This window comes from Tasmannia lanceolata, unplaced genomic scaffold (assembly GCF_043159265.1).
Source record: "Tasmannia lanceolata isolate RefF3 unplaced genomic scaffold, GAP_Taslan_0.1 ptg000037l, whole genome shotgun sequence".
NCBI lineage: Eukaryota > Viridiplantae > Streptophyta > Magnoliopsida > Canellales > Winteraceae > Tasmannia > Tasmannia lanceolata.
Window position 1 is genome coordinate 44,606,557 of NW_027518714.1, and position 14,924 is coordinate 44,621,480.

A 14,924-nucleotide genomic window follows, 5' to 3' on the forward strand; every position below is an offset into this window, starting at 1 on the left:
CAATTTGGTGTGGAGATCAGTTCCAACCACATGGACCCGCCCTAGTGGAAAACCACCTCCAAGACCTGCCCGGCCTGGCCGTCCAGAGCCTTAGCCGGACAGGATATGGCGCAATCGCTAAAAGCCAAAAGACCTGCCCGGCCTGGCCGTCCAAAGCCTAAGCCGGACAGGATATGGCGCAATCGCTAGACGCCAAAAGACTCTAAGTTTTTGCAGACTTAGCTCTCAGCCTAAGTGTTTGCAGACTTAGAGAACGGCAGGGGTGCACTCTGGCGCGTCCAATTTGGTGTGGAGATCAGTTCCAACCACATGGACCCGCCCTAGTGGAAAACCACCGCAAAGACCTGCCCGGCCTGGCCGTCCAGAGCCTCGCCGGACAGGATATGGCGCAATCACTAAACGCCAAAATACCTGCCCGGCCTGGCCGTCCACACCCTCAGCCGGACAGGATATGGCGCAATCGCTAAACGCCAAAAGACCTGCCCGGCCTGGCCGTCCACAGCCTAAGCCGGACAGGACATGGCGCAATCGCTAGACGCCAAAAGACCCTAAATGTTTGCAGACTTAGAGAACGGCAGTGGTGCACTCCGGCGCGTCCAATTTGGTGTGGAGAACAGTTCCAACCATGGACCCGCCCTAGTGGAAAACCACCTCAAAGACTCTAAGTGTTTGCAAACTTGGAGACAGAGCTGGTTCACTCCGGCCAATTACATCCGGACAACCACTCCGGCTCGGCAGAAAGACAAGGAAGAAGCACAGACGTCATAAATACAAAAAATAAGGCAGCTGTACAGACAGTTGGACAAAATTGAATATGTATTCATATTACAAAAGTGCTCTTTTCGTCGAGCTGGCTTACAAAGAATGAGCCTCATGGGCCATTACAAAAAATTTACAAACCAAAATTAAAGATAGGAGCAAGAGGGTAGCCATTCAGGCCTCCTTGTCAATCACCTCGTCGGTGACTGCCTCTGAAGTAGGGGCTGCAACCTGGCCGGCCTCGGCGATTGGAGGGGTGACCTCGGAAGCCAGAACGACTTCCTGTTCCACCTCGACGGGTTGGGAGGAGTCCAGTTCGCCTTCTTCCTCCTTGTCCTCTTCCTCCTCTGGAGGTGCATACGGGACGGCCAGTCCGTCCAGAGAAATGTCGGGGTGAGCCTTCTTCACCTGCTCCGAGCAGAGAAGGAACCCCACCTTATAGGCTTGGAGGCCCAGGTTGAAGAACTGTGTGTCCTTCCTCTCTTCGGTTTTCTTCATGGCCTCCCGCACTGCCGCTTTCACGGCCGCCTCGATAGCCGCCTTTTCCCTCTGACCGGCTCTCTCCCTCGCAGTTAGGAGATCCTGCACGGCCTGGTTCTTGACCCTCTGCAGCTCGTCCTTCAAGCTGTTAAATTCGGCCTCTTTGATCTGGACGGCTTCGGTAAGCCCGTCCTTGTCCTTCTGGAGCTGGCTCTTCTCGGACTCTATCTGTGTGAGCGTATCAGAGAAGAGATAACGCTTCTTGGCCATGTCCCTTGAGTACACCTGGAGTTGATAGAGGGCGGAGGCGATTGCCTCTTCGCAGGTCTCCGGCGCCTCCTTCTCGACTTCCCGCCGGTCGTGCGGGAGGACGCCCTGGTACATCAATTCTGTGGCCACCCGGCTATCCCCCAGGTCGGTGTCCGTTTTCTGCACCGCCCAGTTCGGGCGGAAGACGTTGTCGCCTCTCGCCGCCGGGACAGCAGGGATGCCCAGAACCGCCCTGCTGTGTTGGGGCTCTGTCACCCTTGCAGACCCGGAGCTCTGCCCGACGAGATTTGTCCGGCTCGACTTGACGGACAGCTTATGCGTCGCCCGGCTGCTTTTAAGAGGCTCGGCCATTGCCGGAGTCGACTCCGGCACCTTTCTTTTCTTGCCCTTGGGTTGGGGCTGCTCCTGCGTTGGGGACGCTTGTGCGGTCTGCTTGATTTTGTCCAGCATGGACATCTGCTTCACCATTTCTGAACGTGAAAACAGAACAGAGTTAGAACTGTAAAAAAAAAAGAGAGAAGAGAAAGGAACAGTTCAAAAAATAAAAGCTGGCCTAAAAGAGTCTACGTACGTGCCGGCGTCGCATGGCTGATTCCGAGCCCTACCAGGGCGGCCTCCTCGGAGAACTCCGAGCCGTTTGTTTGACCGCGCTTCAGCTCTTCTTTGATCAAAGCGAAGGTCATGTAGTCATAGCCCTTAAGGGCTGGCTTCTGACTAAGGTTCTGGGTGTCCGGCGTTCTCCATTCCAACGAGAACGGCCGGTGGGAGCCCTGCTCGGTGTCCCTAGCGTAGAAAAACATGTTCTTCCATGTGTAAATGAAAGTAGGTATGCCAGTGATCATTTTCACTTCGGGCCGTTGGCTGATGTAGATCCAGCCGCCGTCCTTGTGCCTCTTCAGGTGCGCACACATCCTGAAGACGGGCAGGGTGGGGTTCCTACGGAGCCGAACTCCCAAAAGGTACAGGAAGCCGACCAGCGTCCTCCAAGAGTTCGGCACGACCTGTGTAACCGCCAGCCCGTAATAGTTCAGCACATCGACAAAAAATGGATGCAAGGGAAGCCTGAGCCCGGCCCGTAAGGCTTCTTCGTATAGGCAGAGATCTGCACTATCGTTGCTGGCCCGGTCCCCTTCAACGGCCACCCTCAAAATGTACCGATCAGGGATACAGTATTTGTCCCTGACGGCCTGAAGTTTGCCCGGCCCCAGATGATTCGCCTCGTACAGGGCCCCGATGTTGTACTGTGGGTTGGCCTCCATCCGTGCCTCCGCTATCACCTCGACGGGTGCGCGCGGCAAGCGAGGAACTACCGCTTCAACGTCTTCTTCGTCGTCGCTGGTTTCTACCCGGTGCGGTCCGTCCCCACGGACCGGGATTGTGTCTAAGTCCACAATCACTTCCTCTCCGCTCTCCTCGTCTACTACGATTATTATCTCCTCGTCCTCAGCACCGGCCTCCGCAGGAGAGGCCGGCCTCGTCCTCTCCGACGCCCCGGACCCCGTACTACTAGTCGAACCGGACTCCTTTGAGCCAGAGTCCGACTCGGAACTAGTGCTAGACATTAAAAGGGAAGAAAAGAAAAGCTAAAAGAAATTACCGAACTGAGGTGTTGACCGAAGATCTCCGGGCTCACTGATCCGAAGCGGGCAGAAATTTGGCTAGCCGAGCAGCAGAGGAGGAGAGCAAAATGTGAAAAGTGAAAAATGAGGAGTAAAAACTCCCGTATATATAGGCTTGGAAGAGCGGGAAAAATCCCGCCCTTTTCCCACCAGCCGGAGTGCGCCACGTCACCTACCGCATTAAATGCGCCGCCCGCATTAAATTCGAGGTACAAGTTCCAAAGTGATAACGCCAAAGGACCTGCCCGGCCAAGCCGCCCAGAAGGCTTAGCCGGACAGGATATGACGCGTCCGCTAGAAGACAAAATTCTGCCCGGCAGGCCGTCCAGCGCCTTAGCCGGATAGGATACGGCGCAATCGCTACGCGACAAAATTCTGCCCGGCAGGCCGTCCAGCGCCTTAGCCGGACAGGATATGGCGCAATCGCTACGTGACAAAATTCTGCCCGGCCAAGCCGCCCAGAAGGCTTAGCCGGACAGGATATGACGCGTCCGCTAGAAGACAAAATTCTGCCCGGCAGGCCGTCCAGCGCCTTAGCCGGACAGAATATGGCGCAATCGCTACACGACAAAATTCTGCCCGGCAGGCCGTCCAGCGCCTTAGCCGGACAGGATATGGCGCAATCGCTACGCGACAAAATTCTGCCCGGCCAAGCCGCCCAGAAGGCTTAGCCGGACAGGATATGACGCGTTCACTAGAAGACAAAATTCTGCCTGGCCAAGCCGTCCAGAAGGCTTAGCCGGACAGGATATGACGCGTTCACTAGACGACAAAATTCTGCCCGGCCAAGCCTCCCAGAAGGCTTAGCCGGACAGGATATGACGCGTTCGCTAGACGACAAAAGACCTGCCCGGCCCGGCCGTCCAGCGTCTAAGCCGGGCAGGATATGGCGCAATCGCTTGGCGCCCAGAAACAGATCTGCTCGACCTGCTGCGACGCCCAGAGGATCTGCCCGGCCAGGACGCCCAGGAGGTTTTGGCCGGCCAGACTTCTGGTCCAAATTTTGGCCGGACTGGGTCGCCCACAGACTCCTGTCCGGCCGTACTCCTTTAGGCCATACTCCAAGGTCCGACCAGGCCACCCGGAGGCCCCTGTCCGGCCGCGGTTTCTTCTGGCCCAGTTTGAGGCCGGCCTCAGCTGCCCAGAGGCCTTAAGGCCGGCCAGATGCTGTTTTCACCCTCTTTTTGCTTCCCCTAGCCGCTATCACGACTCGGAGAACCAGGGGGCAACTGATGGGGTCCAAAATCTGCAACCAATCGGCTGTTGACACGTGGCCCTCACAGGGACCACTGCAAGGCCAACACCTGTCCCTGCTAGGTGTGACACCTGGACCAATCAGGGACTTCCATCTGCCCCTCCTAGGTATGAGACCTGGTCCATACAGGGGCTACCACCTGTCCTGGACAGGTGGCTCAGGATCACACTATAAATAGCCCTCATTTGTGCTAAGGTGAGGGATCTGAAATAAAAAACCCTAAGCTTTCTGCTCTGACATTGCTCTGCACTCCTGCTCATACTGACTTGAGTGTCGAAGCGCCCGTCCGGAGCACCACTCCGGGTTGGTCTTCTGACCCTTTGTATTCTTGTCTGTGCCCTTGTGCAGCGCAGGACTCCATTAGCCCTTCAGCTGTGGCCTGCCAGATCAGCCCTTCCGGCCCTACCATAACCTGTTACCAATTTTAGACCTAACAGTAACCGTGAGAAACAAATGAGAGAGAGAGAGAGAGTTGGATATTTTGGGATTGAGTTGTATCGATCCAGACATAAAAATTGAAACCCCAAATATGTCGATCCTGACAAAAAATCCTAATGTTGAAACCCCAATAACTTAGAAACTCTAACAGTACCAACTGGAATTTTGTCGGGAGGCAATGTCTTGATTTTGAAAAAGTTCTAATTAGGATTTGTACTATTAGGATTTCTAGCTTTTTAAGGTTTCAATATTTTCTCTGGGTCGACTTATTTTGGGTATCTAGATGGACATCTCTGGATCGACATATGTAGAAGGGAAAGGGGAAAAGCAGAAGAATGGAAATGAAAGAGAGAGTCATCTTCAAGAGAGAGACCGTATTTTCCCACTATGGAGATATTCACGAAGAATTAGAAAGTGGCGGGCAATTTGATTTGGTGGTGAAACGAAATTAGAGGCTCAAATTACTCCACTGGTTTTGCTGAAGTAGGCTTCCCTAAAAAACTGTAATGCTTCTGCAAAGAAGATTTTCCCTTTAAGATCAAATGAGCGGAGACAAAATTAATCTCAACAGGAAAAAGAAGTGAAATGAAGAGAGAGAAATCCGAGAAAAATACCTTGAAATGAGTTGCAGAAAAGCCTATTGAGAAGTCTAAAATACCATCCACGGAACCTTGCTTAATGGTGAGAGTGAAACTGCTCTGCTAAAATGTTAACAACCCAAAAGAAATGATCCCCGATAACACTGGAAAAGGAAACAAAAGAGGTCTATCAAAAGCAATGTAAAAAGGGGAGAAAAAAAAAGTGAAGTACAGATTTAAGGGGAAAAAATGCTTTCACTTCCTGATGGGGTCCAAAATATGCAACCAATCGGCTGTTGACACGTGGCCCTCACAGGGACTACTGCAAAGCCCACACCTGTCCCCTGCTAGGTATGCTGCCTGGACCAATCAGGGACTTCCACCTGCCCTTACTAGGCATGAAACCTGGTCCAGTCAGGTGTTACCACCTGTCCTGGACAGGTGGCTCAGAATCACTATAAATAGCCTTCACTTGTGCTAAGGTGAGGGTTCTAAGATCTGAAATCCAAAATCCTAAGCTCCTCAGTTCGGAATTGCTCTGCACTCCTGCTCATACTGACTTGAGTGTCGAAGCGCCCGTCCGGAGCACCACTCCGAGCTGGTCTTCTGACCCTTTGTCTTCTTGTCAGGCCCTAACAGCGCAGGACTCCATCAGCCCTTCAGGCCCAGATCAGCCATTCAGGCACAGATCAGCCCTTCAGGCCCAGATCAGCCCTTCAGGCCCAGATCAGCCCTTCAGGCCTAGATCAGCCCTTCAGGTCCAGATCAGTCCTTCAGGTCCAGATCAGTCCTTCAGGTCCAGATCAGCCCTTCAGGTCCAGATCAGTCCTTCAGGTCCAGATCAGTCCTTCAGGTCCAGATCAGCCCTTCATGTCCAGATGAGTCCTTCAGGTCCAGATCAGTCCTTCAGGCCCAGATCAGCCCTTCAGGTCCAGATGAGTCCTTCGGTCCAGATCAGCCCTTCAGGCACAGATCAGCCCTTCAGATCCAGATCAGCCCTTCAGGCCCAGATGAGTCCTTCAGGTCCAGATCAGTCCTTCAGGCCCAGATTAGCCATTCAGGTCCAGATCAGCCCTTCAGGCCCAGATCAGTCCTTCAGGTCCAGATTAGCCCTTCAGGTCCAGATCAGTCCTTCAGGTCCAGATCAGTCCTTCAGGTCCAGATCAGCCCTTCAGGCCCAGATCAGCCCTTCAGGCCTAGATCAGCCCTTCAGGTCCAGATGAGTCCTTCAGGTCCAGATCAGCCCTTCAGGCCCAGATCAGCCTTTCAGGTCCAGATGAGTCCTTCGGCCCAGATCAGCCCTTCAGGCACAGATCAGCCCTTCAGGTCCAGATCAGCCCTTCAGGCCCAGATGAGTCCTTCAGGTCCAGATCAGTCCTTCAGGCCCAGATCAGCCCTTCAGGTCCAGATCAGTCCTTCAGGTCCAGATCAGTCCTTTAGGTCCAGATCAGCCCTTCAGGTCCAGATCAGCCTTTCCGGCCCTACCATAACCTGTTACCAATTTTAGACCTAACAGATTTGGCGCCATCCGTGGGACCCCGCAACAAAAAGCTGTTCGAAATCTCACTCAGACAAAAATGGTAGGACGGATTGGCGCGGAGAACAGACGCCCCCGGACCGGAATCAGACTCGTCATTTCACAAGACGAGACAACAGCCTCCGGGACAGGCATGTGCGTCCTGAGTCTAAGTGTTTGCAGTGCTTGCAGACTTAGACCTCAGCAGCGGTGCAGAGGTTCACTCCGTAGAACCTGTTTGCAGCGCAGACTCAGCAGCGGTGCAGAGGTTCACTCCGTAGAACCTGTTTGAAGCGCAGACTCAGCGGTGGTGCACTCCGGCTCATCCTAGTGGCTTGGAGATCAGTTCCAGCCGAGGACGCCAGCAGTGAAGACCACCTTGAAGACTCTAAGTGTTTGCATACTTAGCTCTCAGCTCGGTGCTTGCAGACTTAGAAGCCCAGCAGTGGTGCACTCCGGCTCATCCTAGTGGCTTGGAGATCAGTTCCAGCCGAGGACGCCAGCAGTGAATATCAGTTCCAGTCGAGGACGCCTGTAGTGTGGCCCACTCCGGCTCATCCTAGTGGCTTGGAGATCAGTTCCAGTCGAGGACGCCAGTAGTGTGGCCCACTCCGGCTCATCCTAGTGGCTTGGAGATCAGTTCCAGCCGAGGACGCCAGTAGTGGAAACCACCTTCAAAATTGGTAACAGGTTATGGTAGGGCCGGAAAGGCTGATCTGGACCTGAAGGGCTGATCTGGACCTGAAGGACTGATCTGGACCTGAAGGGCTGATCTGGGCCTGAAGGACTGATCTGGACCTGCAGGACTCATCTGGGCCTGAAGGGCTGATTTGGACCTGAAGGGCTGATCTGTGCCTGAAGGGCTGATCTGGGCCGAAGGACTCATCTGGACCTGAAAGGCTGATCTGGGCCTGAAGGGCTGATCTGGACCTGAAGGACTCATCTGGACCTGAAGGGCTGATCTAGGCCTGAAGGGCTGATCTGGGCCTGAAGGGCTGATCTGGACCTGAAGGACTCATCTGGACCTGAAGGACTGATCTGGACCTGAAGGGCTGATCTGGACCTGAAGGACTGATCTGGGCCTGAAGGGCTGATCTGGACCTGAATGGCTGATCTGGGCCTGAAGGACTGATCTGTACCTGAAGGACTCATCTGGGCCTGAAGGGCTGATCTGGACCTGAAGGGCTGATCTGTGCCTGAAGGGCTGATCTGGGCCGAAGGACTCATCTGGACCTGAAGGGCTGATCTGGGCCTGAAGGACTGATCTGGACCTGAAGGACTGATCTGGACCTGAAGGGCTGATCTGGACCTGAAGGGCTGATCTGGACCTGAAGGACTGATCTGGACCTGAAGGACTGATCTGGACCTGAAGGGCTGATCTGGACCTGAAGGGCTGATCTGGACCTAAAGGACTCATCTGGACCTGAAGGGCTGATCTGGACTTGAAGGACTGATCTGGACCTGAAGGGCTGATCTAGGCCTGAAGGGCTGATCTGGGCCTGAAGGGCTGATCTGGGCCTGAATGGCTGATCTGGGCCTGAAGGGCTGATGGAGTCTTGCGCTGTTAGGGCCTGACAAGAAGACAAAGGGTCAGAAGACCAGCCCGGAGTGGTGCTCCGGACGGGCGCTTCGACACTCAAGTCAGTATGAGCAGGAGTGCAGAGCAATTCCGAACTGAGGAGCTTAGGATTTTGGATTTCAGATCTTAGAACCCTCACCTTAGCACAAGTGAAGGCTATTTATAGTGATTCTGAGCCACCTGTCCAGGACAGGTGGTAACACCTGACTGGACCAGGTTTCAAGCCTAGTAAGGGCAGGTGGAAGTCCCTGATTGGTCCAGGCAGCATACCTAGCAGGGGACAGGTGTGGGCTTTGTAGTGGTCCCTGTGAGGGCCACGTGTCAACAGCCGATTGGTTGCATATTTTGGACCCCATCAGTTGCCCCCTGGTTCTTCGAGCCATGAGAGTGGCTGGGAGAAGCAAAGAGAGGGTTAAAAACAGCATCTGGCCGGCCTTAAGGCCTCTGGGCAGCTCAGGCCGGCCTCAGACTAGGCCTGAAGAAACTGCGGCCGGACAGGGGCCTCCGGGCGCCCTGGTCTGGCCTTGAAGTTTGGCCTGAAGGAGCACGGCCGGATAGGAGCCTCTGAGCTATCCAGTACGGCCAAATTTTGGAACAGAAGTCTGGCCGGCCAAGCCCTTCTGGGCGGCCTGAAAGGGCAGAAATTGCGCTGGAGGTCTGTCCGTCTAAGCCTTCTGGGCGGCTCGGCCGGGCAGGTCTTTGTCTTCTAGCGAACGCGTCATATCCTGTCCGGCTAAGCCTTCTGGGCGGCTCGGCCGGGCAGGTCTTTGTCTTCTAGCGAACGCGTCATATCCTGTCCGGCCGAGCCCTTCTGGGCAGCTCGGCCGGGCAGGTCTTTGTCTTCTAGCGAACGCGTCATATCCTGTCCGGCTAAGCCTTCTGGGCGGCTCAGCCGGGCAGGTCTTTTGTCTTCTAGCGAACGCGTCATATCCTATCCGGCTAAGCCTTCTGGGCGGCTCGGCCGGGCAGGTCTTTTGTCTTCTAGCGAACGCGTTATATCCTGTCCGGCTAAGCCTTCTGGGCGGCTTGGCCGGGCAGGTCTTTTGTCTTCACTTAGCTCTCAGCTCGGTGCTTGCAGACTTAGAAGCCCCGCAGTGGTGCACTCCGGCTCATCCTGTTTGGTATGGAGATCAGTTCCAGCCGAGGACGCCAGCAGTGAAGACCACCTTGAAGACTCTAAGTGTTTGCATACTTAGCTCTCAGCTCGGTGCTTGCAGACTTAGAAGCGCAGTGTGGCCCACTCCGGCTCATGCTAGTGGCTTGGAGATCAGTTCCAGTCGAGGACGCCAGTAGTGTGGCCCACTCCGGCTCATCCTAGTGGCTTGGAGATCAGTTCCAGTCGAGGACGCCAGTAGTGTGGCCCACTCCGGCTCATCCTAGTGGCTTGGAGATCAGTTCCAGTCGAGGACGCCAGTAGTGTGGCCCACTCCGGCTCATCCTAGTGGCTTGGAGATCAGTTCCAGCCGAGGATGCCAGCAGTAAAAACCACCTTCAAAGGCTCTAAGTGTTTGCATACTTAGCTCTCAGCTCGGTGCTTGCAGACTTAGAAGCCCCGCGGTGGTACACTCCGGCTCATCCTGTTGGCTTGGAGATCAGTTCCAGCCGAGGACGCCAGTAGTGGAGACCGCCTTGAAGACCCTAAGTGTTTGCATACTTAGCTCACAGCTAGGTGGTTGCAGACTTAGAAGCCCAGCAGTGGCCCACTCCGGCTCATCCTGGTGGCTTGGAGATCAGTTCCAGCCGAGGACGCCAGCAGTGGAGACCACCTTCAAAGATTGCAGACTTAGAGAGCAAAAGTGGTTCACTCCGGCACGTCAGCTCGGCACGTCAGCTAAAGGATAAAAGACCAGTTCCGGCCAAGGACACCCAGTGAAAAACCACCTTATAAAGCTCAAGTTCTGAAGACTTGGATCCGACCAGAAAATGAGGTCATCTCAGGCCGACCAGAAAATCCTGGTCATCTCAGGCCGACCAGAAAATGAGGTCATCTCAGGCCGACCAGAAAATCCTGGTCATCTCATGCCGACCAGAAAATGAGGTCATCTCAGGCCGACCAGAAAATCCTGGTCATCTCAGGCCGACCAGAAAATGAGGTCATCTCAGGCCGACCAGAAAATGAGGTCATCGCAGGCCGACCAGAAAATCTGGTCATCTGAAGACAACAAAAGACCTGCCCGGCTGGCCGCACACAGCCTTAGCCGGACAGGATATGGCGCAATCGCTAGACGACAAAAGCGCTAAAAGACAAAAGACCTGCCCGGCCGAGCCGCCCAGAAGGCTTAGCCGGACAGGATATGGCGCAATCGCTAGACGACAAAAGACCTGCCCAGCCGAGCCGCCCAGAAGGCTTAGCCGGACAAGATATGACGCGTTCGCTAGAAGACAAAAGACCTGCCCGGCCGAGCCGCCCAGAAGGCTTAGCCGGACAGGATATGACGCGTTCGCTAGAAGACAAAAGACCTGCCCGGCTGATCCGCCCAGAAGGCTTAGCCGGACAGGATATGACGCATTCGCTAGAAGACAAAGACCTGCCCGGCCGAGCCGCCCAGAAGGGCTCGGCCGGACAGGATATGACGCGTTCGCTAGAAGACAAAGACCTGCCCGGCCGAGCCGCCCAGAAGGCTTAGCCGGACAGGATATGACGCGTTCGCTAGAAAACAAAGACCTGCCCGGCCGAGCCGCCCAGAAGGCTTAGCCGGACAGGATATGACGCGTTCGCTAGAAGACAAAGACCTGCCGGCCGAGCCACCCAGAAGGCTTAGCCGGACAGGATATGACGCGTTCGCTAGAAGACAAAGACCTGCCCGGCCGAGCCGCCCAGAAGGGCTCGGCCGAACAGGATATGACGCGTTCGCTAGAAGACAAAAGACCTGCCCGGCCGAGCCGCCCAGAAGGCTTAGCCGGACAGGATATGACGCGTTCGCTAGAAGACAAAAGACCTGCCCGGCCGAGCCGCCCAGAAGGCTTAGCCGGAGGACATTAGAACTAGCAGTGTCATCAAGAAAATAAGGGAGATGCTGTTTCTTTGTTTGATCCAAGCCGTAGTCATCTTCAAGAGAGAGAGAGACCATGTTTTCCCACTATGGAGATATTAACGAAGAGGCGATTTGATTTGGTGATGAAACGAAATTAGAGGGGCGGCAAACCAAAATCCTAAGCGTATTTTTCATCCTAGTATATGGTCTACAGGATCATCCAAGCCTTCAATGGGCCACAACATCAATAGGTTGTGTTTCCAAAATCATTTCCATAGGATGATCGCAACCTTCTAATCTATAGAGGTTCCATAATATGTAGTTTCTTTTTATATTGGAGGGCTAGGATCATCTCGTGGAAATGATTTTTTGGAACACAACCTATTTACGACGTGGCCCAAATGAACAGTTTGGATGATCCTATGGTGTGGGCCATAATTTAGGCTCATTTTGAAAAACATGGGCCGGGCCTACCTTGGTCAAAGATTTAAACAAATTAATTGTTGGGCCCACCAACCGTTCATATTGGAGAGAGAGAGACCAGTAGAGGAGTGTTGTACCGGCTGTGGAAGGGGATTTTATCTTAGATAGGAGGGAAATAGATGGGGGGAATATCACTGCGCTATTTTTAATATAAGACTTTTTAGCGACCCTACATAGGCCGTCCTAAAAGCATTATTTGCGACCCTAATTTTAAATTCGTCGTTAATACTCGTGCGCCACAATGCGCCAATTTTTGGCACCAAAATATTCACTTTCTGTCAGTAATACAACTATAGCGTGGTGTTATTTGCGACCCTAATTCTAAATTCGTCGATAATGAACTCAAGCCACAAGGCGCCAATTCTTGACGCAAAAAAAAAAAAAACTTTTTGCGACCAAGTATTAGCTACAACACAAAAAACCGTTGCTAATACAACTATCAGCGACCCATTTTGGAGTCGTCGCAAAAAAAAGTATCTACATTTAATTTGTGGAAACGACATTAGGAAATGGGTCGCAATTAGTACTACTAGCGACCACTTTTTAATTGGATCGCTAATACCACCTTTTCTTGTAGTGACCTTATTCCTGAAGTCCTATCCTAGATCTAACATAGTTGAGGTGAAAACCTAGAGAATTTGGGGTTTCAACCCTAATTCTCCTAATTCTCTAGATCTTCACGTAGATCTAGATGATCAACTTAAAATTCCAAATATAAAAAAAAACATGTTTTGAAGATAGTTGGAGAAGAACAACGAAATCGACGGAGCTTTTTGGCAAAAATTCGGCAAGCTCCACTCCAAAACTCTAGTTAAATTTTTAAATTTCCAAAAGTTTTTTTAGAACTCGGGCTTATTTATAGGCATAAATGGGAGGGAAAATTCCCGCACAAATTTTGAAAAGTGGTTACATATCTGATTTTCTTAAGATCGGAATTTCGTACTCAAATTTTGTATGTTTTTAGAGCATACGAATGTAAAGTTCGTACAAAGACAAATTTCACCAAACTCATGAAAGTTCTTACATTTTTAAATGTACGAAAATAAATTCATATGTATTTTTATACATACAAAATCAATTTTGTACACCTATAAATGTACGAAAATTCAGCATAAGTTCAACTGGGCTCAGAAAATGGCTAGCTTTTTGCTGTTTTGCTAGTTTTTGGGCTCGATCTCAGGGATCTCAGATTTACAAGCTCAGGGCTATAGTTGCAAACTGATTTGGTCAAATTTATGTTGGGTTTGGGTAATATTTGGGATCAAGCAAAGGTTTTTGTGCATGAATTCTTCCCACTCTTTATACGTACAATAGATCATAGTTCTGTTGTACAGGAAACACCAAAACTCTTCGGTTCTCATACCAGAGATACTATACCACAAAGGAAAGCATCAACTCTCGTGGCATGGATTCATCATTGGAATTATCATCGCGTCAAAAAACTATTATCAGTCCGAACTTGGAAAAATGAGGTGTCTACACACCCAAACTTATAAAAAATTGTAAAATACATGTAAAAGTTTTATTGTGGGTCCCCTTCTAGAGTGACATCATGGAATGAAATAAATGGCAGGTCCACTTGTATGGTAGATCCATGGAACGAAATACATGGGGCTATGCACAAGCATAAGTGGAGCCTACTTGTGGACCCTTGGCAAAGAATAAGTGGGCCCAACTTTTAGAGCTAGATGAACGTACTGTTGGGTATATAATATAACCCATGTATGTTCTAATATAAGCCTAATAAGATAATGGACCGGTGTAGTGGGCCTATTTGGGCTAGAGCCCACTAACCTATTAAAACCCTAGTGTATCTAATATATATAGGGGCTGGAGGCAACAAACTAGGTATTCCAAATTAGATACCTTGGGTGTAATGCTTCAAGCAACCTCTTGCTTGACCTAATTACTCTAACAATCTTGAAGCAGTAGAATAAACCCTAATGTCGTTTGCCTCTTTCTCTCGTGTGGGTTTTATTGCTCGTGGGTTTTATTCATCGTCTGATCTTTTCTGGCTCGTGAGTTTCTCTCGTTCGGATTTTTTCATCCAACTTACAGCCATTGTTGGACTCTTTCAATTGGGCGTGAGAAATATTGGGGGCAAATTGTCGTCGTTTCTCTCTGCCTCTTTCTCTGCAAGTGAATTGATTTTCACGAATGAGGATAACGACACGTCATCCCTCTAAGACGAATCAGGTGGGCGTGGGTTTTCTCTTCACGTCAGTTAGCAAAGGCGAAACGTGGTTTCTGTTGCATGTATATGCCCATGCCTTGTTTCTCAATTTGCGTGCAAGATTTGTCTGGTTATAAAATCACGTTGGCTTCCACTGAGAAGGGGACGATTTGGATTCACCCTCATATCAGCCCTCTTTCTCATGGTTGGAACTTGTGTTCCGATAGAAGAAGACTCTGTTCTTGTTTAGATCTAATTGGAAGTTCCAATCAGATCTCTTCTTTCCTAAAACGTGAAGAGGCTCTAATTTGGGCAACCTGCAATTTCTTGTTTAGGCAACTTTGGCTAACAACCACTAAAGCCGAATTAAGTGGGATTCGTTCTAATTCTTGTGAAAAAACTCAAGTTATTGGAGTCGAATCTCTCTCTGCACAAACAGTGGGTATTCTCGTTTTGAAGGGAGAAGAACTTTCGTTTTTTTTTCTCTTTGGGGGTTTAACTCAAGGCCATAGATCACTCGGAATTTGGGGGTTTTCTCATGGCTCGGATTGTTGCTCATATTGGGGGTTTACTCACGGCAGTTGGTGTTTTTGCCGCAGGGCTAATTCTGGCGAGAAATCTGGACAAGATTTGCAAGAAAACAACTTTGTAAATCGCGAGTTATACAGAAGACCCATCTGTTTTGGGATCTGCACTTGGTTTTAGACCAGTTCTTGCCAACTAGTTTTGCCGACAGTTGGATAGTCTGAACAACCCTCGCCTCGGGTTTCGCCTTGGCTGGTTCTTTGTTCTTAGTTCA